The sequence below is a fragment of the Suricata suricatta genome, chromosome 3 (assembly GCF_006229205.1).
Source record: "Suricata suricatta isolate VVHF042 chromosome 3, meerkat_22Aug2017_6uvM2_HiC, whole genome shotgun sequence".
In the NCBI taxonomy this organism is placed as follows: Eukaryota; Metazoa; Chordata; class Mammalia; order Carnivora; family Herpestidae; genus Suricata; species Suricata suricatta.
Window position 1 is genome coordinate 50,009,394 of NC_043702.1, and position 24,498 is coordinate 50,033,891.

The 24,498-nt window shown below is 39.3% G+C and overlaps 1 long non-coding RNA gene across 1 annotated transcript in view; it reads right to left on the reverse strand.

Moving 5' to 3' along the window:
- Positions 1-3,762: 3,762 nt before the first annotated feature.
- LOC115287656 overlaps positions 3,763-24,498 on the reverse strand; it is a 321,244-nt gene continuing 300,508 nt past the window's right edge. The window contains exon 4 of the long non-coding RNA XR_003906579.1: positions 3,763-3,812. This is a non-coding gene — a long non-coding RNA (uncharacterized LOC115287656). The remainder of the gene's footprint in view (positions 3,813-24,498) is intronic.

Consider the following 24,498-nt stretch of genomic DNA (forward strand, 5'->3'; position numbering starts at 1 on the left):
AACTAGTGATGCATAAGGAAAATGTTTACAATCTATGCCTCCTTTTATTTTTTTTTAAATTTTTTTTCCTGCCTCCCTTTAATCTACCCTCCTGAGGCACCTCCTTCCCTTCCCTCAGTAACTTGTCTGCACTTAAGCGCTAGTCCCAAGGTCTGCCCTAGGGGCGTTCAAAGTAAGACAGTACAAGGGCTTTTTGTTGTTTTGTTTTGTTTTGTTTTTACAGTGATAAAGTTCTCACCCACAAACAGGAAGCTCCAATTCTTTTATCCCAAAAGATACTATTAGATCAGATTTCCTGATGCTTGAATATAAATATCAATGGCATGTTTGCTTTTAAGAAACATTAAACAAAACATCTTCTCAGTCATAAGAGTTCAGAAACCTGCTGCAAAACTGTGTGGAACACACCCTAGAATTCCTCACTGGAAAAATGAGAGGCGGGAACATTTATCCCCGGATTCAGGCTCTCCTGGTGAAAGGCTGACTTCGCCACACCTATAGATGGCACCTGTTTGTAGGCTGGCACACTCCGAGGTACTGGAGGAGTCCTCAGGCAGAGAGGAGGGACACGGCTCCCTGGGAGGCTGCCGAGTGCTGTCACTGCCCACCCAGCGCAGGGAGCGCAGGTAACCCCAGGTACTGGTCACTGGTCACTGCAGGAGTCTGTTACAACTGCCAATCCAAACCTTGGGTGGTTTGCTGGTGTTGCTCAAACCTGGTTTTTTCTCTCTTAAGTTTTCTCTGGTTGGTTGGGGAAAATGAGTAAAGCACTTACACATAATGAGTACAGAATAAATAACAGTCCTCACTCTTTCATCCTTCTTTTCTTATCATCATCATCATCATTAGTGATATAATTTATATAGAAATAAAGTACCTGTAGAAATAAACAATGTATGGAAATACGAGCTCAGGGCCACTGACTCATGTGGAAGCTTATGTAAGTTAATAAAAGCAATGTTCTGTCTGTAATTGCTTATATTTACTTATTCACTCATTCGATAAGTACTTATTCAACACTTATTATGTGTGGTTGACAGACACTATGCATAATGTGGTATACAGATTTGGGATCCTTGTCGATTATTTTGATGTGCATTCCAAAAGGCCAAAGGCAATAAATAATAATACATATTTTTTGTTTTTAGTTGTGACTTTTCAATACGTAAGTAGATGACATGTTTCTACAGCATAACTATGAATATATCATTTCTCCCCTCAGGGACTCTTGATGGTTCCTTCCCCAACTCAACCCAATTAAATTAGAATTTCTTATCTGGGATTTAATACTGTCCATGCTTGGCCTCAAACTAACTTTCTTTTGACCTACTCCAAACATAGCCTATTTCTCCTTCCTTCTGGAAATATTCCCTTTAGTTTGGAAAATCAACAGATGGAGAAATAACTACTTCAACCAGTAGGTACCAAATGCCATACAAAACAGTACATAACGGAGAAATTCAACAGACAGAAGGGCTTCCTCTGGCTGGGATGTTTGGGGCAATTTTTCTGGAGTAGAAGGACAATTTTGAGAAATTTTCTTTTTATAATTTTTTCGAAACTCCTGAAACTACTGATACTTTATAACTTCTTAAACCAAGTCTATTTCATTCTTCAGTTCAGAAAAATAAACAATTGCTCCTCTTGTTACAGCATATAGAAGACGGCACAAAACTATTTTCCCCTCAGAGCACATAGTTATTATTTGACAACATTTTATCTCATAAGTAATCTGACCTGGAAGATTGGATCTGTGCACTGGAATGATTTAACAACCGGTCCACCCAGACATCTCAGAGGCTCACATGACACACAGATGGTTCACAGTATCACTCTCTTCTAGTATCAGAGAGTAGAGTCAGTGTAAAAGTGCTACACAACACGTCTTATCTAAAGGCTCTCATGCAATGACCTCATTGGGAGAAACAGTGTTCCTAGGCATTCCGGAAAAGGAAGTGGCGAATACACAGTGTAAAATTGGTTAATCGTGGGTGAAGTTATATCACACAACAAACATTTACATACATGTGTTCCAAGCACTTTGAAGACATAAGAGAAGTTAAAGATATGTTCTTATTCTTGAATTGCTGGCAATCTAATTAGACAACACACACCAAATTGAAACCAGAAAACAATTTCAAAGCAACAAACAAAATGCATTGTGAAAACAGCACAAATTATATAATGTAATAGTGACATATTCAAAGTACCTAACTGTAAAAAAATCACGACAAAGTAGCTAAATGTTTGGTGGGGGGACTAAAGGGAAAAAAATCTAGTTTAATCTTCCCTTTATCTAACTTTCTTTCTTTTCTTTTCTTCGTTTTAAACCAGACCACTTTGGGAGCACACAGAAGATTATGCTTTGTAGACCAGATTAAAGATAAGAGAACTGCAGAGATTAAAATATCATTGATAAATAGTAGGAATGTAACTAGTGGTAAAGAGCTATACAACTTCACAAGGATAATAGTGAGAAATAAGACAAATAATTTAATGCATCGAAGTTTCCTGAATTGTTTAAAATCATACAGAAACTTTAGCATTATTTCTAATTTGGATTAGTAAAACATAAAGAATTATACTACCGGAACTAATTTTAGCTCTAGCTCCTGTCTGTATTAGAAGACCAGCAGACAGATTGGATATTCTATTTTTGGTGCATACTGAAAATCAGCTTTGTTTATAACAGTTGCACAGTAAAGTAAATTTCCTTTGTTTAAAGAAACTAGAAAAACTATTTTGGTTTTGAAGCCACATGTTGTTCATAAGGAACTCATTAGAATAGTGGATATAAGTGAAAAAGAATCCATTTCAGATGCATATTTTTATTATTGTCCAAAGGACAGTGATACTGATTCAACATAATAAAAATATAAACATTTTCTTTATGGACTAGAGGGATATTTCTTACTATTTTTTTTAATTTTTAAAAATTTATTTATTTTTTGAAAGAGATAGAGAGTGCGCAGGGGAGGGGTAGTGGAGAGGGAGGCACAGAATCTGAAGCAGGCGTCAGGCTCTGAACTGTCAGCACAGAGCCTGACGTGGGGTTTGAACCCATGAACTGCGAGGTTATGACCTGAGTCAAAGTTGGACACTTAACTGACTAAGCCACCCAGGAGCCCCTATTTCTTACTATTTTCATGCTTCATAGCAAGAATAGGCTGGTTTGCTTTGTTTTGTTTATTCATTTTGAGGGAGAGAGAGAGAGAAAGCATGACTGCAGGAGAGAGAGAAAGAGAGGGAGAGAGAATCCCAAGTAGTGTCCGTGCTGATAGCACAGATGCTTAACTGCTGAGCCACAGGCACCCCAGAATAGACAGGCTTCTGTTTTTCTTTTCTTTTCTTTTCTTTTTATGTTTATTCATTTATTTTGAGAGAAAGGGAGAGGGGGAGAGAGAATCCAAGTAAGTTCCATGCTGTCAGTGCAGAGCCTGACAGCATGAGATCATGACCTGAGCAGAAATCAAGGGTTGGACACTTAACCAACTGAGCTACTCAGGCACCCTGGCAGAGTTTTTAAAAACCAGTTTTAGACCATGCAGTGATTTGGGAGACCTGAAGTCTAATAATGCAATGGTTTTTATATTTCTTATAACTTCTTTGTTATTAAGATGAAAGGGTTCATTTAGATTGTCATTAACATTATTTCCATTTCCAAAATATGACTGTTGTCAGTTACCATACACACCTGGAGAACTCTGTTCTTTCAGAACCTGCAGCAGGAATCAGGAAATCACACAGGCAGATAGGCAGGTGTAGGGTGTTCAATTCAGTTGATAACCATTGAAGAAGGTGAGATGATGCAACTATAAGAAGAAAAATATGAATCTTGAATAAATGTCAACATTTATATATCCACATAACAAAATCTATAATTGGCTGCGTATCTATCAATCAATCATCTATCTTTTATTTATCATATGCTGGCTAAGTTAAATATGTACAAAATAGAAATGTTTAACTTTTCTTTCCAGAGTTGGATAACACTCTCTTCTAGGTGTGATATATGAAAGATAAGAAATTTGTATTTTCCAAAAAAAGAAAAAAGAAATTTGTATTTTCCTTTTTTTTTTCTTTTTGAAAGAGAGAGTACAGGCAGGCAAGAGGGGCAGAGAGAAAGGGAAAATCTTTGTGTTTTTTTTTAAGTTTGTTTACTTATTTTGAAGAGAAAGAGAGCATGAGCGGGGGAGGGAAAGAGAGAGAATCCCAAGCAGGCTCCACACTGTCAGCTCAGAGCCCAATGTGGGGCTTGTATCCACAAAGCGTGAGATCATGACCTGAGCTGAAATCAAGTCAGATGCTCAACTGACTGAGCTACCTAGGTGCCCTTATAGTTTGCTCTTTGTCCCCAGCTCCCAGACAGAGCTCCTAAAATCTCATAATTTCCAAAGTGATAAAGGTGAAAGGAGCATCTTGATTATAGTATTTGGGTTTTCTTTCCAGCTTCTGGAAGAGCTGTGTAAGGAAAAAGTTGACTTTTGGAAAGCCTCTGAAAACCGGGCCTGGTTGCTAGCAGAACCAACCATGTGATTAGAGGGTTGGAACTTTCAGCCCCATCCCCCAACCTGCAAGGAGAGAACAGGAAGGGTAGAAATTGGGTTCAATCACTAAGAACTAATGATTTAATCAGCGGTGTCTATATATTGGAACCTCATAAAAATTTTAAATGTTGGGGCATGGAAAGCTTCTGAGGTGGTGAACACTGAGGTTCTGGGAGAGTGGTGTGCGCAGAAAGGACCAGAGGCTCTGCATACCCCCCCCCACTGTACCTTGCCCTATCCATCTCTTCCATCTGGCGATTTGTGAGTTGTATCCTTTGTGATAAACCGATAAATCCGTGTTTCTCTGAGTTTTGTAAACCAATCTAGCTAACTATTGAACACGGGGATGACTGATTTTTAACCAGGCAGTCAGAAGTAGGGGAGGCTCAGGCTTTCTACTGGTACCTTTTTTTGTGTGGGACTGAGCCCTTAGCCTGCTAGGTCTAAACTAACTGCAGGTGTCAGTGTCAAATTTTGAATTAAATCTTAGCAGATCCAGCTAGCTTCTGCAGAGAACTGGAGAATCACCTGGTATGGAAAACCCACACGTTTGGTGTCAGAAGTGATTAATGTAGAGAAAAGAAATAGGTTTTTCCTTTACTAGTGTTTCACAATTGCCTTCCCCAGGACTCATTTCCCTTTGTACTCTTCTAGATGTGGTCTTCTGATAAACGATCAAAAAATAAATTGTACTTGTATGGATCTTTACAGTTTACAAAGTACTTTGTCCAAGCCGCACTAAGGTAGCTGTGAAATAATGATCAGTAAAGCTTGAGATCCCAGAGGCATTGTATGGTGCAAAAGGAAACCATACGAAATGCATCACGGTAGCCAAAGCTACACTTTTAAATTAAAAAATATATATAGGGACATGATTTTCATCTTAAGTTTAATCTGGAAGTTACTCTTCTCATGAAGAGGAGCAACGAAGAGCAGCACTGTCAACTCAGAGACACCTAGACAGATCACAAACACTTAGATCTCTGGGGCGCCGAGAACTGCAGAGACAGAACATTTCTGCAGCAGTGCAGACCAAATTAAAGACCATTTTGTAGTATAATCGGAGAACACTGTAACCTCTATTAATGGAGCTTGGACTTTGAGAAACTGTACGTAAAAAACTGAGAAGCCTCCATATTTAGGATTCACTCCCTAAAAAAAGGAAGTGCCACCCAGCTCTCATTCACGTGATGTCATCACGACTGGGGCATAGAGGTAAAGAATGGGTAGGAACCAGGTCAAGAAAATAGATAAGAGATAGCACTGACCATGCTAATAACCACTTTTGTTTTTGTTTTCCCCTTTGGCCAGAGCAAAGTAAAGATTACTACTGATGCTTCAGAGAGGAGAGATTGAAAATTTAGTATCAGAAGTCTGCAGCCTATCTGATATTATTTAAAGTTAATAGTATTATTATTATTCCTCTGTGAGCTTAGTGAATCCTAGGTGATGCTTTTATTCCTAGTACAGAGTGCTGAGATACCAGTTTTGATAACATGCAGAACTCTGACCTAGAAGCATCTCAGCTAAAAATTGCAGTCAGTACTCTGCTACAGAGAATACTTAACCAGTTAAGCAGGACTGGTTACCAGTCTCCCTGCTGCTGTCTTACCAGTCTTACTCTTGGCTCCTTAAGTAAACTTTCTTATTATAGGTTTAATGTTCTAACTTTATTGATCCTTAGAAGAAAATATTGAGTGATGTAGAATAATTTCTTTCATTTTAGAGATGAGACAATGGCTTCCAAAGTGTTAACTGACTAGCTCAAGGCTGTCCCTTATAAGGACACTGGACTGGCCTATCTAGAGGGACAGCCATCTGAGGGGGGTGCCAGGGTTCAGGTCTCTGGGAACCACATTAGACAAAACCAGAAGGACCTTCCTCAAATTTGAGTTAGAGAAACTAAGATCAATCCATTCAAATGAAGAATAGAAATGGAAAAAAAAAAGGCAAAACTAAGTTTATGGAAACAGGTGGAAATGGACAAAACATGAGCAGGTCTGAATGTGCCTGGGTAGTGACTGTGAACCAAGCTGAAGCATGTCTGATTTGTTTTGACTGGCTTTGGTATCTTAAAGATATGGACATTGTCCAGAGAGGAGGGCATACCTGTTACAGTGTTAATACATGACTGAGATAAGATTCAAGATCTGGTTTGATATTGAAATTTACTTTTTTTTTTTTTTTTTTTTTTACCTATTTCTTTCCAATACACTTGAGTTCCTATGCCATGTATAGAGGAGAGAAGCTCAGTATCTAAGGAAATCTTGCCTTTATGGGTTGACAGTACTTGTTTAATTCTATGCTTAGTTGGATTCAGATTTACATTTTTTCCTTACAAATTAGGGAAGACTTGAGAATTCAAACTCTTCACTACTGTGTCAAGGCCATTTAGAGAAGCCACTCTACCTAGCGTCATGCCTTTCCTGTGCGTAAGAGAAAAGTACTGGTAATAAGCCTGAGGAATGAAATTATACAGAATGACTTTCTAGATCCATGTAAGTCAAATTTTAATAATGAGTCTTTTTATTAAAAATAATTCTGGATCACCTGACCTACTTATATTCAAGAATAAAAACAGAGGCACCTGGGTGGCTCAGTTGGTTAAACATCTGATTCTTTTTCTTTTAATGTTTATTTATTTTAAGAGAGAGAGAGAACATCAACATGTGTGCATGAGTAGGGAAGGGGCAGAGAGAGAGAGAGAGAAGGAATCCCAAGGAGGTTCCATGTTCATCAGGGAGCCCAATGCAGGGCTTGATCTCATGACCAAGAAATCATGACCCCAAGATTACAACTGTGAGATCACAGCCTGAGCCTATATCAAGAGTTGGATGCTTGGGGCGCCTGGGTGGCTCAGTCCATTGAGCTTCCAGCTTCAGCTCAGGTCATGATCTCACAGTTCATGGGTTCGGGCCCCACATCAGGCTCTGTGCTGACAGCAAGCTCAGAACCTGGGGTCTGTCTTCAGATTCTGTGTCTCCCTCTCTCTCTGACCCTCCCCTGCTCATGCTGTCTCTCTCTCTCTCTCTCTCTCTCTCTCTCTCTCTCTCTCTCTCTCTCTCTCAAAAGTAAATAAAGCATTTCTAAATAATTAAGAAGAGTTGGATGCTTAACCCACTGAGCTCCTCACTCAGGAGCACCTGACTCTTAATTTCTGCTCAGGTCATGATCTCACTATCCCTACATTGGACTCTGCACGGACAGTGTGGAGGCTGCTTGGGATTCTCTCTCTCTCTCTACCTCTCTCTCAGCTCCTCCCTCACTCATGCCCTCTCTCTTTCAAAATAAATAAGTAAACTTAAAAAATTACTTAAAAATATATCTGCTTCATCTCCTACTCAGAATAATTTTCAGGTTGTTCACACTTGAGACATAATTGCCCCTTCTACATTTCTGCCAATAATTAGGGTTATCCCAACATTTAATTGCATCCAAGTCTTCAGCAAGCTTGGGTAATCCTTCAGGAGCACCTGATATGTCACAGAGCCATGAGCCCTGTGGTAGACAGAGCAAAATCTGGGCAGAAATGATCCAAATCTATGTCACTGCTCTTTCATAACGGTCACTTCCATGGGACTCACATTTTATGCAGACATGGAAAAAGTTACTAAATGGCTTTCAGCTGTTAAGTCACTTTGGAAGTGTTCATAAATCTTTATGAAATCCAATTCAGTCTCCAACTAGTAATACTTTAGGGTATGAGCAAAAATGCTTTTATAACTCCATTGAAAAAACTCTCATGGAGTCAAATGAAATTTTAGTGGTTTGACTGAAATGAATCCTTGTTTTGGGATCAACATTGGTATTGACAGTAATTACTGACAATGGGCATGTTAGCAACTCTGAGCCCCTTAGGCTGGTTATAAAATAAAAACCAGAGAAAAAAGGAGGTAGGGTAGGGTTAGAACTCTTCCACCGCCCTCACCAGATTCATAGTGTTACTAGCACCAGCCGGGTTTTTAAGCCAGGAGGACAGTCTTGAGACAGAGAAAAAAATCTCTCAGATTTCATATCTTTCATTTGATAATCTTTCACAGACAGGAGTTTCAAATGGCTTTTGACTCCAACTTAGAGGAATTCATCATTTTTCACCAGAGAGAGCTCAGCTAGAAGAGACAGGAGATATACACAGGCTACGGATATTGTTTGAAGTGAAATGATAGTCTGACTTGTAAACAACATCAAAAGGTCTCCTGCGTGTGAATTGAGCCTAAGAGGGAAGCATTTGTCCAAGGGTAAGCCTTCTTGTTCTTTCATGCTCCTCTGTATTTGTAACTCAGATGTCTGTTAACAGATAAAATCTGCTCCTCTTCTCTTGGAACCTCCCTGACCTCTTGTCTGTGCCCATATCCCTCAAAGAATATCCTTCAGAGGCCCACATCTGCTTCCTCTTGGGCCCTCTATCACAAGAATGATTCTGATATCATTTCTTAGCCCATACTGTGAATGCTGTCTAGTCTCTTAGAGGTGTTTCATTTTAAACTTTGCTTTTTCATGATAAACAAATTTTAGGCGTCACCAAGTAAACTATAGACAGGTTCCCTGTATCCCTCGTATTCATTCCATGCTTATATATTTATTCTTTCTCTCAGAGATGCCTACCCTATGCTGGGCACTGTGCTTGGTGCTACAAATAGATACATAAGAAGACAGGACCCCATACTCAAGGAAATTACAGTATGTGTATATGAAATCAACATAAAACAAGTAAAGTACTGTCCTTTTTTAAAATTGCAATATTCCATGTGGGTACAAAGAAAGGAACAGTTAACAGAGAGTCGGGAAAAGCTTATTCAAGGTGGGGGCACGATGAATCTTTCGATACGAGTAGGTACTTATTGGATATGGTGGTAGAACACTAAGACAGCATGAAAGACAGTGCATTTAGGGGACTTGAGGTACTGGGCATAGATCAGGGAGCAGTAGGAAGAGACACAAAAGAGATAGAAAGGAATTAGATTATGCAAACCTCATATGCCATGCTAAGGAAAATGAATTTTTCTGCTATTCAGAAAAAAAAATTATGCAGTAGGAGAACATGCCTGGAGAGATTGTAGTGAAATAGGAAATTGGGAGCAGAGAGTCTAAATGACTGATTATTAATATAAGAGAGAGATAACAAGAGCCCAAATTAAATGGGTCCTAAAGGGCTAAAGAGAAAGGAACGAGTTGAGGGGGAGGGAGGAACTAAGCTTGGCATCCACAGCTCTCAGGTGACTGGGTACTGCCATCACTGGGATGACAGGTAAGGAGGAGAGCAGAGCTGAGCAGGAAGATAATTGCAAGTTTGGTTGTGTGGAGTTGGAGTTTTCTAAGAGACATGCAAGTGAATATGTTCCAGAGACAATTAGATAGTTCAGGGTCTCAGGAGATACACCTGTGCCAAAAATATGATCTTTGTAGCATTATAAACATGCAGGTAGATGATGACAAGCACATGGGGAAAAAAAGAGAAAATAGAGCATTGGAGAGAATTTTGAGGGAATACCAAAGTTTCAGGTAAGGCAGAGGAAAAGCAACCCACAATTTGGCCTAAGAAGAAATTGTCAGAGAGATGAGAGAGTCAAAGAAAGGTTGTGTTCCTGATAACCAAGAGGAAAGAATATTAAAAAAAAGAATGGCTTCGGGGGCACCTGGGTGGCTCAGTTAAGTGTCCAACTTTGGCTCTGGTTAGGATCTCACAGTTCTCGGGTTCAAGCCCCAAGTCAGGCTCTCTGCTGTCAGCACAGAGTCCACTTCAGATTCTCTGTCTCCCTGTCTCTCTGCCCCTTACCTGCTCACATGTGCGCTGCTGTCTTTCTCAAAAATAAGTGAACATTAAAAAGATAATAAAGAGAGAGAGTGGCCTCCATGTGCAATGAAACTGATGGAATAAAGGTGATGGGGATTTAACAGTTTGCAGATCTATGGAGACATGATTTATAAGGCTGCTTTCAAACATTTAGGATATTTGGAGGAAGCCGAGTAAGAAAGATGGGTGCTGGGGAAGGCCCGGGGGGCTGCATGTCTGCTGCATCCAAAAGGGAACACTGAGTGAGGGCCCCCTGAGAGCACCACATGCTTACACGTGGAACCAGCATTAAAGCCAAGTGAGTCCTGGGGAAGAAGACGGCTCCCTGAAGGCTGGTTTTTCTGTATGGCTGGTTTCCTCATTTTCCTACTTACCCTTTCCTGACAGCATGTCCCTCATCTCCTTTCTCTCCCATAATTTCACCAGATGTCAAGCTCCCTCTCAAATCTGACCTCTACCAGCCTTGGTCCTAACTTTTAGTTCCCTCTCTCATTCTCTAAAGATAGCAACTAAGGGCAACCACTGCCCACAGGCAGCTCCGCTGATCCCAATTCCAGCTACCTCAGTCTCCTCAAATTTAGGAGTTGGTTCTTGGACCAAGATGGTGGGCGTATGAACCTTAGTGCTTGCAAACCTCATATGGAGAATGTAGCAGTAACAAGGAGTGTTAAGAAAGGAAGGAAAACAAGAGAGTCTACATGGGAATGTCAGGTCTTGGGCTCCATGGAGGAAAAATGAAAGCAGTCAAGGATGTGGTGTACTTCAATGTCACACACTGAACTGTATTATCAGATGCCAGATCTTGCCAGTCTCACTGACCTATGGTATGCTGCTGAGCTGAGTGACCAGCATGTGATAGTACTGCTTATTTCACACTTGTGCATCGAGAAGGCCAGGCTCTGAGAAGATCAGAGGATCTTGACATTCTAAGTAAGCTCATGCCACCCAGGTAATCTGGTGATGTCTTTGAGAGTGAGCTGAGTTTTAAATAAACTTGGAGATTTTAGAAAAACTTGGTCCAGACATTTGGTTCAGAATCTAGAATGGAAGAATTTCAAAGGGGCCAAATGCTTCCAATAAAATGCAGACCCTGTTCTGGGGAACTCAAGGGTTAAAGACTTGGATATTTGTATTTTTGCCAATTGGTGATGTTGGGAGTCCAGTCAGCTAGCTTGCCATTTGCCCTCTACACCCCCAACCTCTCTCTCTCTCTCCTTCTCTCTCTCTCTCACACACAATATGCTTTATAAACGTGTGTCCCATTATGTAAGACTGGATAGATAAGATGTGAAATTAATATATATTGGCCGTTTATATACATCAGTATCTTCTGTATACACAGTGAAGTTTGTTGAGCTATAATCTGTGTTGGGATCTTAGGAAAACCTGGTGATCACCCCCAGGTGATGGCAGAACAATCCTCAATGATAGTAAAGCACCTGGAGAATGTCTTCTAAGACAGTGCATCTCAAACTTTTGTGTGCCTATGAATCACTTGGAAATCTTGTTAAGATGCAAATTCTGATTGAGTAGCTTTGGGGGGAAGCCCTAGGTTCTGCATTTCTAACAAGTTTCCAGATGATGTCAAAGCTTCTAGGCTATAGATCACACTTTGAGTAGTAAGGTTTTAAGAGAATTTTCTTTTTATTAAATGTTTACTCATTTATTTTTGAGAAAGAGACAGAGAGACAGCAGGGGAGAAACAAAGAGCAAGACAGAGAATCCCAAGCAGGCTCTGCAGTCGTCAGTGCAAAGCCCAGTGTGGGACTGGAACCCACAAACCGTGAGATCATGACCTGAGCCAAAACCAAGGGTTGGATGCTTAAGTGACTGAGCCACCCAGGTGTCCCTAAGAGAATATTCTTAGTTGAGTTTCATTACACAGTTATACCAGAAAAGTATAAAGTCTGTGGTCAGAAATGCCAGCAAAGAAAATCTGAACTGAGCAGTTAAGTACAAATCACTCTTTTCTGCTAATATGTTATGGTGGAGAAATTAAATTAGACTATGTAATGAAAATCTATTTTGACATTTAGTTATAAGCCATATTAATCCTTTTTTATGATGAGATAAAATTTCGCAGCATGCTGCTTTTACTACCAAATTCAATGAATTATACTCAGAAACCCTATCTCTCCCTATGAGTGTCTGTAAATTGCCATGGTAAAATTTCTAGTGTAGTTCATATTCTTTACTTACATGGTTCTTAAAATAACAACAGAATGAGATACTAGTAAAGAAGACTCTCAGCTGTTTCTTTCCTTCCTTCTCTCTGTCCTTTCTTCTGTACTCCTTTCTTGCAATGAGGGTAGAAGCTTCCATAATAACTCAAGTTCATAATGAGTCTATTTAAAGGGGGGAATCCAGGAAGCAATTTTCCAGCTGTATCTTTATGAAATGTCTCCCTTTTTTTTAGTTTACTTATTTATTTTGAGAGACAGACAAACAGAAAGAAAGAATGCAGGAGGGGCAGAGAGAAGCCCAAGCAGTCTCCCCACTGTCAGAACAGAACCTAGTGTTGGGCTTAATCTCACAAACCATGAGATCATGACCTGAGCAAAAACTAAGAGTCAGACACTTAACTGACTGGACCACCCAGGCACCCCTGAAATGAGTCTTCTAATTCTTGAGAATAAATTAGTTTCATGAGAACCCAAATCTTAACACCAAATATCTATGTTGGTAGATTCTCCCAAGTAGTTGATTCGTTTTTATCTTAGAAGACATTGACACTTATATCTTTAGATACTTTCAGCCTGCTGCGGGTTCTCTGAGCACATCACTGATGTACCATGATTTTAAAGAACATTATTTGATTCTGTAAAATTCAGTCTTTTGTCCAATATCACCACAATGGCATTCTGAAGAAGACTAATTCTGAGAACCAGATTATTATTCCCCAAATGAGAATTTGTGGTTTAAAAAAAATCTAGGTTCTTTAGCTCTCTCTTGGGAATACATAAAGCACATAAATATTCAAAAAACTTTGAGAATAAAACTATTGCACCTTTCATAATGCTTCTCAAATGTATTATTTAGAATACAGAGAATATGCTTTGGAAAAGGTCCCCCTTTTCCATTTTCTTTATTTATCAAGTTGTTGGCTTTGAGGAGAGCTAGACAGATGCATTTTTTTCCTATCATCAATAAGAAGAAAGCCTTCATAGGAGTGTCCTCCAGAAAATTTTCTGTAAGGTCTTTTTGGACAACCAGGACATTCTGAGCTGTGTTGGGCAAGTGAATGTGTAAAAAGGGGTGATCGGATGGTCACGATACTATTATTACCCTAGGCTGGTATACCAGGTCAATATCAGAGGACTATTAATAATGAACAAAAGTGGGGATGACGTCTAGGAAAGCAGCTGACAAAGCCCTTAGAGATTTTTTAAAAAATGTGTTCACATTCACATTTTCATACTGGTTCAGGTCACCATCATTTTTCATTTCTGTAAAAGCCATTTTCCTGCTGCTTCCATTCTTGGCCCCTTAAGATCACTTTTCCACACAGCTACCAGAGTGGTCATTTCAAAACATAATCTTTCCCTGCTCAAACCCTTCCAAAGGCTTTCTATTTCTTTTAGCATAAACTCCAGCCCCCTGTCGTCCTAGCCTTTTTCCTGGTTTGCCAAAATGCCAGACTATTTTTCTTTTTTCTTTCTTCTTCTTTTTTTTTTTTTAAATCCTGTGCCCTCAGTACTTTCTCTCTTCTGCCCAGAAGTTTTATTCTTAAGAGCTTCATATCACTTGTTCCCTTATTCCCTGCTCACATTGTGCCTCTTCAAGGAGAACCTCCCTGGTCAGGCTCTCCAAGGCCCCTGCTTTATTTTTCTTCTGCATCTTTTTATGTCCTTTACTTTTATATTTGTCTATTTTCTGCTGCCTTCAGTGGAGTCTTTTTTTTTAATGTTTTTTATTTTTTAATTTTTGATACAGAGAGAGACAGAGCATGAAAGGGGGAGGGTCAGAGAGAGAGGGAGATACAGAACTGGAAGCAGGCTCCAGGCTCTGAGCTGTCAGCACAGAGCCCGACGCGGGGCTTGAACCCACGAACGTGAGATTTGACCTGAGCTGAAGCCGGAGGCTTAACCGACTGAGCCACCCAGGCTCCCCGTCAGTGGAGTCTTAAAACATGAGTTCGCCCCTGTATGTTCAGCACTTAGTGCATCACAAAGTAGGCTTGCAAACATTTATGGAATAAATTAATGAATGAAATTTACAAAGCTAAAAGAGAAAACCATCACAACCAGTTAAAAGAGGTGATAGGATGCTTATAAAGAATATTATAGAGTAATAGAAATCATTTGGAGACTTAATTTATAATTTCTCTGTGTAGCAAAGAACAGAACTAGTTAACATCCTTGAGCTCCTTTAAACCAAGAGACAAGGCTGAATTTGCTGGGTGTTAGCAAGACTAAACAATTCTGTTTGGGAAGGTTGATTTTGAAGTTCTCTACTTTCTATGCCACTTGAAACACCATCTGAGCCTCCTTGTTGACGTCTTTTGCATCTACAACACTATCATATTGATGTTGGAACCAGAGATTTTTTTCTCATCAGCATAAAGGAGAGCTACCTTTAAAAATTTAGGAATGGGGCAATGATTCTTAAGAAACATCACAGGTTGAAATGGACAAAGAAACAGCTTGGCATTACACAGAATCTAAGGTATCTTCCACATACTGGGTTTTGAATTTCAGTTTTCTACTCAAGCCAGTACTGGTCCTTTCCTTACATTCAAATTCTATTTAAAGAAAACTTCCTTGAAAAACTTCTTATAAGATATTAAGATCCAAGTCTAGGTTATTCATAAATTTACCAGTTATATCTGGGCTATGCATTGCTTTAAATACAAAGAACTCAAATTAATTTTCCTTATATGTAAGAACATACTGAGTATAAATGACTTGGTTAGACATTAACATGTAGCCTGATTGCCATCCAAACCAATATTTTAAAAGCTTATGGCTTGTCTATCATACCTTGCTCTTAGAGTATATATTAAATTCAAGGAGCAAGATTTATATTAGAAGTTAGATTAGAAATCTGGAACTGATTAAAGACATCCACTTTAACTTATGGCCTTAGTCCCAGAAGTTTTATATTAGCAATGTAAAGCATTCCAAGTTAATAGAAAAATTGGATTAAAATTAATGTGAACTTATTTTTCAAAAGCCTTTGTAGTTACATCAATGCCCTGATGATAAATGTTCAAGGGAAATTTTCACCAGTAAGAATGCTTCATACACAATCATTGCATCCCGGGCACACCACAGTCTGCTCTGGGAGAGCAGACACAGAAGTGTTTGATAAGCCAGAACTAAGAAGTAGCGGTGGCAGGGACTGCTGGCTGCACACCAGTGTTTATTCCCTCTTTATTCCATAGTAATACCGCTAAGCTAGGGGTCTGACTACCAAGTCAGGGACTATATTTTCTGGCACAGCCACCCCTCCCCCAATCCTTGCAGCTAAACAAGACTATGTGACTTCATTTTCACCAGGGGAAAATGAAGGATAATGCTGTGTGCCTCTTCCAGTCCTGGTCTTAAAACATTGAGCATATGCTCCTTCATACATTTTCCCCCTCAACCAAGCTGGAACCAGTTCTATTTAAAGAAATTTTCTGTAGAATACAGTCCTTATGGGGATACAGGAAATATTCCCGTGATAATGGATTAGAAGATGGAAGGAGCCTGCTGGATTCCTAATGGTATGGAATGTAGCTGTCTGCTACTCGGCCCAGACTGATATGGAGGTAGAAATAAAAGTCCTTTTTAAAGCCTCTCTATTGTTAAGACTCGCTTGCATTGCATTGTGACAGTTTAGCCTTTTACGCTGGATAATACCGGCTTTAAAGCCGACTTTGGTGCCCCTCCCCCACTCTCCTGTCACATTCTGCTCTGCGTTCATGGTGCCGACTCACTCACCAGGACCCTTGGGAAGCTACCTGAGTAGGTGCTCTGTTCTGGGTTCTTTCCTTCATGCTCTCAGCCTGTTTGACTTCTAAGTCCCAAGTCCTGTAGCATTTATTTTTCAGCTATTTGGCACTTTTAAAGAACTCTGATATGTTCAATTTTTTAGAACCTTATATAGGTCATTTGCCTAAAGGTACTTATTCTTTTTCCTAAGAGCTGTGACTTAATCCAGGTGAACAGATTTTTTTTTTTATTGGCAGAAGTTCAAGCAGAAGAAGTCCACAGACCATGTCAGTGTCTAATTATATCATGTAATGCTAGACTTTCCCTTGTGTATGAAATGGAAAGAAGCTTTTCCTATCAGATTCTCAGGGTAGAGCAGGGCTTAGCACCCCTTCCAAGAAAGAGGAAAAAAGAGGCTGGACTCTTTTCATCTCTGCTACTGCTTCTCTAGGTGACTGAAAGTAATAGATTATCCCAGTTTTTTATCTGAGGGACGTAGACTGCATTTATAATCACAAACAGTCATGAACCAAATAAATACCAATCACTCTCTACTATCTGTATGTAAATTTAATGAGATGATGTGACTCAATTTGTGTTTCAGGGGTTTCCATTTACTTTCCTCAGTGACTTAAACACTCAAAGTTCTTGCCTTATATGTTCCAACTTTCTGTCATTGTAAGACGAAAAGTGAAAGTATTTGTAGAAGGCACCGACCAAAGAAAGTTAATGTCTTCTTAGCCACCTCTACTTGGAAATCAGAATGTAACAGGTGCTTTTTGTATATGTCATTGTTTATAACACATTTAAATTTACACTGGGTTGTATTCTTTACTGGCAAATGGAATAACCTATTGGGTCATGGTTGACATACAAAAAATAGGATGAATAAAATAATAATAGTAACAGTAAAACAGTGTTTGGGCTATAATTCCAATTGTTTCATGGAATTTAGTTTCAATTGTATACAAATATGTCTGTGTGTGTGTGTGTGTGTGAGTGTGTGTGTTACTATGTATTAGGTTGTGATGCAAGAATGTATTTCTTACTAAAAGCCTTGCTTCCTCCAACAGGACTCCTCTTCATGGGGCCTGACTACTAACTTATTGTCATTAAATGGAGTCTGTTGATTTGATCTTGTGAGTGCTTCAGTGCCACAGATTTATAAACTACCCATTTATGTACCACAGAGTCTATTCCAGAGCTCTTGTTTGCAAAATTATTTAACTCTCCCTGATTTTGTAAAAATCAATCCCCAAATCCTAACACTGCTCTGATTTACTACGAATAATACCTAGAAATGAAAAACTGCCCCCACAGTATAAATTTGTCAATGGTCACTAACTGAATTAAACATATGGAATAAACATATGGCCTCTAATTTTAAGATTCCTTAATCATAGACAATCTCATGCTGTAATTTCTCAAAGTAACTTGCAGTTGCTTTCTAAGAAAGCACCCATGTACAACTGAACCACATCTCAGATGATGGATTATTTATTTCAATAGGAGGCATTTGGTCACCTCTATGCTCAAATCCATGTGTAGATCCTCTATAGATTATCTTTTAGGAGAAGGAGGTTAGGGAAACATTTTTGTTCTAAATGCAAAAAAAAGTGCAAATTACTTGGTAGTACCTTAGTGTAAAGTAAAATTGCATACTATATCTAGATTTTAGATTTCTAGGTATAGCCTTATTTATATTCCACATAAAATTATTTATAGCTGGATGCATTTGTTTAATTACTGTACATATTAAAATGTATAAAACATTTGCCAGCATACTCAGAAACATAAATCAAAGGGAAGCAGAAATTCCTGACAAATTGCCTTACTTAGAAATACAGACTTGCTAGTTTATCTTATGAATGATCATATCTAGTAGCTTAGCTAATAACCTGCACCATTTTCTATTCTACAGTGAAAAGAAAATTTGACCACAAACATGATTGAACAATGAGCACATGAAAATATTTATACTACCCTGAAAAACGGTTTAACTTTTTAACTCTAAAGTATTCTGCTTTTCAGGAGTCAGTCTTATGAGAATAATCTACCAACTCATTAATTTACTTAAAAGTACCAACTTTAAAAATGAAAAAAAAGATTAGTTTGCCTGGGTGGCTCAATCAGTTAAGCCTCCGACTTTTGATTTTGGCTCAGGTCATGATCTCACAGTCTGTGGGGTCAAGCCCCTTGTCAGACTGTGTGCTGACATCATGGAACCTGCTTGGGATTCTCTCCCTCCCTCTCTCTCTGCCCTTCCCTGCTTTCACGCTCTCTTTCTCCCTCAAAATAAATTAATTAACTCCAAAAAAATTAAAAAAAGCTAAATCCCAGAATTTATGGCTTAAGAAGAATAAGTTACAATAATTTTAGTTATTCTAAGATCATACTCTTAATACTTCAATTGAGAGGTGCTTATTTTATGTTTGAAGCTTTATGCAATGGCTTTACCCTTTTCCTATGTAAAATTATTGAAAAATGGGGCTCAAATAATCTACAGGGTTTACTTATTCTCTAAAACTTCACCATAAAATAAATCATTTTATGCTAAGACAGTTTCTGTGGACAGAGAAGTGTTTGAAAACATGCAAAAAATTAAAAAGCAAAGACAACGAAGTGCATTTTTCAGTCTTCTTGAATCCAGTTTGTGATTATTCTTATCAGGCCTAAGGTGCAGTCTATCTTCACATTATCTTTTGAGGGGGGGTCAGAGAAGGAGAACAGCTTGTTAAGCAAATGAATAGTGTCTGTCAGGTGCTGGGGGAGGACTGTTTTGGAACACTTGAGGGCTGTGCAAACACTGAAATTGTCACACAAACAAAGGCCACCCTGGTCAACTCAGCTTGGGTTTTGATATGGAAACTATTGCTCACTCCTTCTTTTAATAAAGCAGGATATCCAGACAGCAACTCTTGTACTACTACAAGAGTTTATAGAGAAAACTACTACTAGTTTATAGAGAAAATACACCTCTACTTTTCCAGATAATACGTTCCTCCTAATAAATTTGCCTTGTGTCCCCCTGTGCCCCCTTGCAATGCACCAAAGAGGTGTAGTGCATTAGCCTCCAAACCAGTGGATCATTAAAATCGGTGGGTCTGCAGATAAATTTCCAAAATTATAAACGTTTTCTTTTTGTCCCTAAAAATTCTCTCAAACTTGCCTTTGAACTTTGAAAAGGTTTTTTGGATTAGCATTATCTTGTTCCTTGCAAGATGTAAACAGTGATGGTGCTATATCCATGAGCTGTAGACTTAACTGTATGTAGTCATTTGGTGGGAAATATTTTGTGGCCTCCTATACAGATACACATTAAGTCAATTTACCCTCTTGAAGATGTTATCTTTAACAAGTGGACACTGGAATGAGTCCAAAGTATTTAAAGGCTCAAAAAACATCAATGACCAGCTCAAGGAGAAATTTGGCAAACAGAAATTCTCTGTAAAAGGAATGTCTTTGGTGTGTCAGGAAAGGGATGGCATGCTCAAAAAGGGTAAAGATAATTTAACCAATAGACTACTTAAAAGAGTGAGGTCAGGGTTACAGGCAGGTAAAAAGGATGGTTGACCACCTGTATCATCCAAGACTAGACTCAAAGCTCAAGGCAAGGAAGCAGTTACTGGATCCTAGAGAAAGAGTGAGGTAGAGCTAGTGGAGACCTATACTATAGGAGGATCTTCCTACTGAAGAGCCAATCTGCTGACAGCCCATGGTCTGACATTGAATAAAATCCCCCAGGGGCACCTGGGTGGCTCAGTCGGTTAGGCCTCTGACTTCAGCTCAGGTCAGATCTCACGTTCCTGGGTTCGAGCCCCACGTCGGGCTCTGTGCTGACAGCTAGCTCAGAGCCTGGATCCTGCTTCCGATTCTGTGTCTCCTTCTCTCTCTGCCCCTCCCCCTCTCATGCTCTGTCTCTCTCTGTATCAAAAATAAATAAAACATTTTAAAAAAATTAAAAAAAATCTCCCAATTCTTTCTCCTGCATGTTCCAATCTCCTTCAAGGCCCTCCCTACGGCTAAGGCCAACTAGGGCAAGAGGCAGGGTTGTAAATTGATGCAGCCTATAACAGTTGGGCTCCCAACACTCAGAGCAGAATGGAGATGCTTATGGGATGGGCCTGGAGTAGCAAGATTCTCCTATAGTACTTAGATTTCCTAAAACTTGAGTAGCTTGAGATCTGTTGGTAAAAGAGAAATCACTGAGGAAAAGCATGTCAGTGTTTCTGAAAAGGCATTTGTGTAACTTTTGTAGTTTCTTGATCAGCCCTATTTCTTTAAGGAAGAGGGCTGGACACCTTCATCTTGAATAAATGGGATATCTTTTAACATAAAAAAATGACCTCCTCACTCCCTCCTTCTTCCCTATCCACTAACTTAGTCTATCCACATTGATGAACAGATCTGTCATGGAACAGGCCGATTGGTTCGTGGTTAATAGTCATAGATTTGAACCCTTTCTAGAGCTAAAATCTCTTGACTGGTGCCAAGGCAATAGATTGCTTGACTAAACTCTTCTCAAGTGATCAGTGTTTATGTATGGGGTGGAAGTATAGTTAGGGGTAGTACAAATTCTTGGGAAGATAATGCCTTGAAAGGTCTTCAAAAGATTAATCTCAGGCTCAAGATCCACTACAGGAGAAGCACTTACTTATCCTCTGGAGGGCCATTGTCTCTGGAATTCCTTTCATCCAACAGAGTCCTGGTTTAACCACATTCATCCTTGGGTAGGACAAAATTACACCATACACAAGGCATCTTTGTTTTGCTTGAACTGTTACAGAGTGATGTAAACACCATCACCAACTATTATTTACTAAACCCTGACTATAAGGATTTCTACAGAACTGATATTTCCTACTAAGAGAGTAGAATCTTTTTTTTTTTAAAGCAGCTTTAAGGACATATAATTTGCATGCCAGAAAATTCCCTCATTTTAAGTGTACAATTCAATGATTTTTATAAACTTAGAGTTGTGAGATCACCACCACAATCTGATTTTAGAATATCTCCATCATCTCATAAAGAAACACTCCTTGATTTTTACATTTGTGAAACAAGCACAAATAACTGACTCCTTTTCAAGTGTAAAAGAATATTACAGATGTTTTAATATGAACAGTTATATTTAATTCATGGATTTTTGTAACCCAGAATACCTAGTTATCACTGACTTGACAGACTTTGGGGGTAAACATGGTTTCTGTGAGTATATGACCAAACCATGAAAATGAATAACACTTTAACTGCATTACTTTCACGTTGCATCAGAGTTTGCCCAAACTGAAGAATGTTTTCCTCCAATAAGAAAAAGCCAATATTCTGAAATACACATCCCTACAAATAATTTTACAAGGTACCGTCATTATTCTGAGAAGTGAGACTGTTTCCCCTTAGGAATGCTAAGGAGTGATGGGGCTTGCAATCTATTTAGATCAATACTCAAGTCAGAAAAGACAAGAGCAATTACTGACCTGACACAACTGTTTCCAGCAGTAGTCTATATATCAGCACCCAAATTGGAAATGCCACTCCTCCAGAAAAAGACCATCAATCCAAGCAACTATCTCCATCAGGCAACTACTTAGTGGAGGCCAGAATCTCAGAAGAAAACTACCCTAAGGTTTCTGTGCTCACAACTGAAATTGTCATTTCTACATGTGTTAGTTTCCTAGGGCCGTCCTAACAAGGTGCCACTAACTGGACACCTTAAGACAACCGAAATGTATTCTCTCCCAGTTCCAGAGGCTGAGAAATCAGAACTCAAGGTGTCAGCAGGGCCACACACCCTCTCACTCTGGATAGAACTCTTCTTGCCACTTTCTGGCTTCTGGAAGAGGCTGTCCATCCTTGGCGCTCCTTGGCTTGTCGTGACGGATTTCCATCTGTGATCACACGGCCTTCTCCCTGTGTGTGTCCCTGTGTGCCTCTGCCTCAGATGACTTGTTCTCTGCTTATAAGGACCTCACTCAGACTGGAGTAGGACCTGTCCTCTTCAAATATGACTCCGTCTTAATTTAATTACATTTGTAAAGACCTTTTTCCCAAATAAGGTCACATTTCCAGGTGCTAGGGGATATGACCCTGCCACATCTTTTGAGGAGTCACATTTCAACCCACAACAATGCAGCTTTTTGGGAATAATCTGTTCTGTGCATATGCCTCTATTGAGAAGCTTAAAAACTTTCCAAAGAGCAAATGAGTCACTCTGAAGTGATACATCAAGGTTGAAATGGGATTTTAAAAAGTCAGGCCTCATCCCACATCATGTGGGTCCTTTTGCACATAAAGAAACAAACAAAAAAGCTGAAGGAGAAATTTGTAGTCTTTATTTCAATATCTGATGAATTTTGTGGAACATCATGTTTATTGAACTAAATATCCCTCATTATTTCTTGTTTTTTACATGATGCACACATGCAAATATCGTGCAATGAAATCAGATGACTAGTTTGTTTCTTTTGTGAGTGTGCTTCATAGATTGAGAGAATCATTTATTTTCCCCTTTGAAGTGCAGTATGGGTTTTAAAGTATAGTTTCTATGGAAACAAGAACCACAAGTGAGGTTCCATGAGTTTTACATGTCCTCTGCACTCGCGCTTTGTCGTCCTACTGGTATGAGTTTTCCTTATTAGCCTTCTCTGAACTTTATTGATCCAGATTTGTCTTACAATCAAGTACTACTTTTATGATTTGGATAAGTGTTTAAAACATATCGACATCTCAATGGTAGCAGGATGTTAAACAGAGCTCTTCCTGTTTGGGTTTTAGCTGAGGCTTAACCCGAGGTGACAAGTGTACTCCTACCTCATATGTGAGGTGCTAACCAACTCCAGCTGCACTTGTACCAGAAAGAGCTTTTGCTGCTCATGGCAGAACACCTGATTCCAGCTTCTAAGGAAGCGTGGAAGTTCAAGAGAGAAGACAGGGTTTCCACAAGGATTCTTGAAAGAGAGAGAGGTCACAGTACTTGTGATTCTTTGTCATGAGGAGAAAGTTGAGAGGCATACCCTAGTTACTTCTAGCCAAGTGAGGAAGGCTTCAAGGAAGCCACACAGGAAGTTTCCTATGTATCTTCCGGAATTATGGGGAACGTGGTGGACTGTAGTCATGCCTGAGAGACTCATGAGAACAGGTGGCTGGCTGAAGTAACTCATGGTGACAGAAGAGAGTGCTGCTCCTGGAAGTAACAGCATGGCCAGCAGGCAGAGACCCAGATACGGGCCGTACCAGAGCTGTCATGGTTTTATTTTGGGTGGGGTTCTTCTCAACAAAGCTGATGGAGGTCAAGGAGGCCTGAGCTGAGAGTCTTGAGGTGACTTGCTAGATAACCAGGGACTGAAGGAGAAATTCCAGGGACCAGCTGAATAAGTTGGGACACAGAAATGAAATCTCTTTAGTGATAATGAAACTCAGAAGAGCCCAGGAAAATACCCATAAAAGAAAAGAGTCACTTTAAACGCCTGTCAAATAACAGAAAACTGAAAAGTCACAGAAAGCTCAGAGGGTGGGAAAGAGCTAGTCCCACAAAACAGCTTTGAATGGCTGTGAGGAAAAAGAATAAAACTGTTTTATGACTAGTAAGTACATATTTTACTTTGTTCTAAAAACTGACCAAATATCCTTATGTATAGTGGGGATTCTTTGGTCAGATGATGTTTGCATTCTTCTGTGAACCTATAGAGGTCATTTACAAAGTGCTGTTACATGTGTCACATACATATACACAGATTTTCCAACATGACTACTAAAGAACACGTCTCTGCACATTTTCAAGCATGCTGCCTATTAATTAACAAGCGTCCATTAAAGGTCACGTGCTAAGAAGCCTGCATTTAGCTAAGCGGTGGTTTATAACAGCAAAAACAAGGATTTGGAATTTTCTTCGCTGTGCTTCAAATATGCCTCTGGTCAGAGAGGAGAAAAACAGCACATGATGCAGTTTGTACCTTTTTGTCCTCTGTCCATCATCATTAAAAGTCTTTCTCATGACTCAGAATTTAAGTAGCAGCAGCTCACAAAATGAACTTTTCATGCCAGAAAACGTTTTAGGGCCAGAAGAAAAATTGTGTCCCTTAAGAAACCACAGAGATATTTCAGTCCCATCCTATATCCCATTTCTTAGAACATTCCTACTTAGATGTCATGACCTTATCACAGTCTCTAATTCTCTTTATATGTATCTCTCAAATAAATTCCCCTTTCCAACTTCCCCATTCTGATAAATGACAGAACTGGG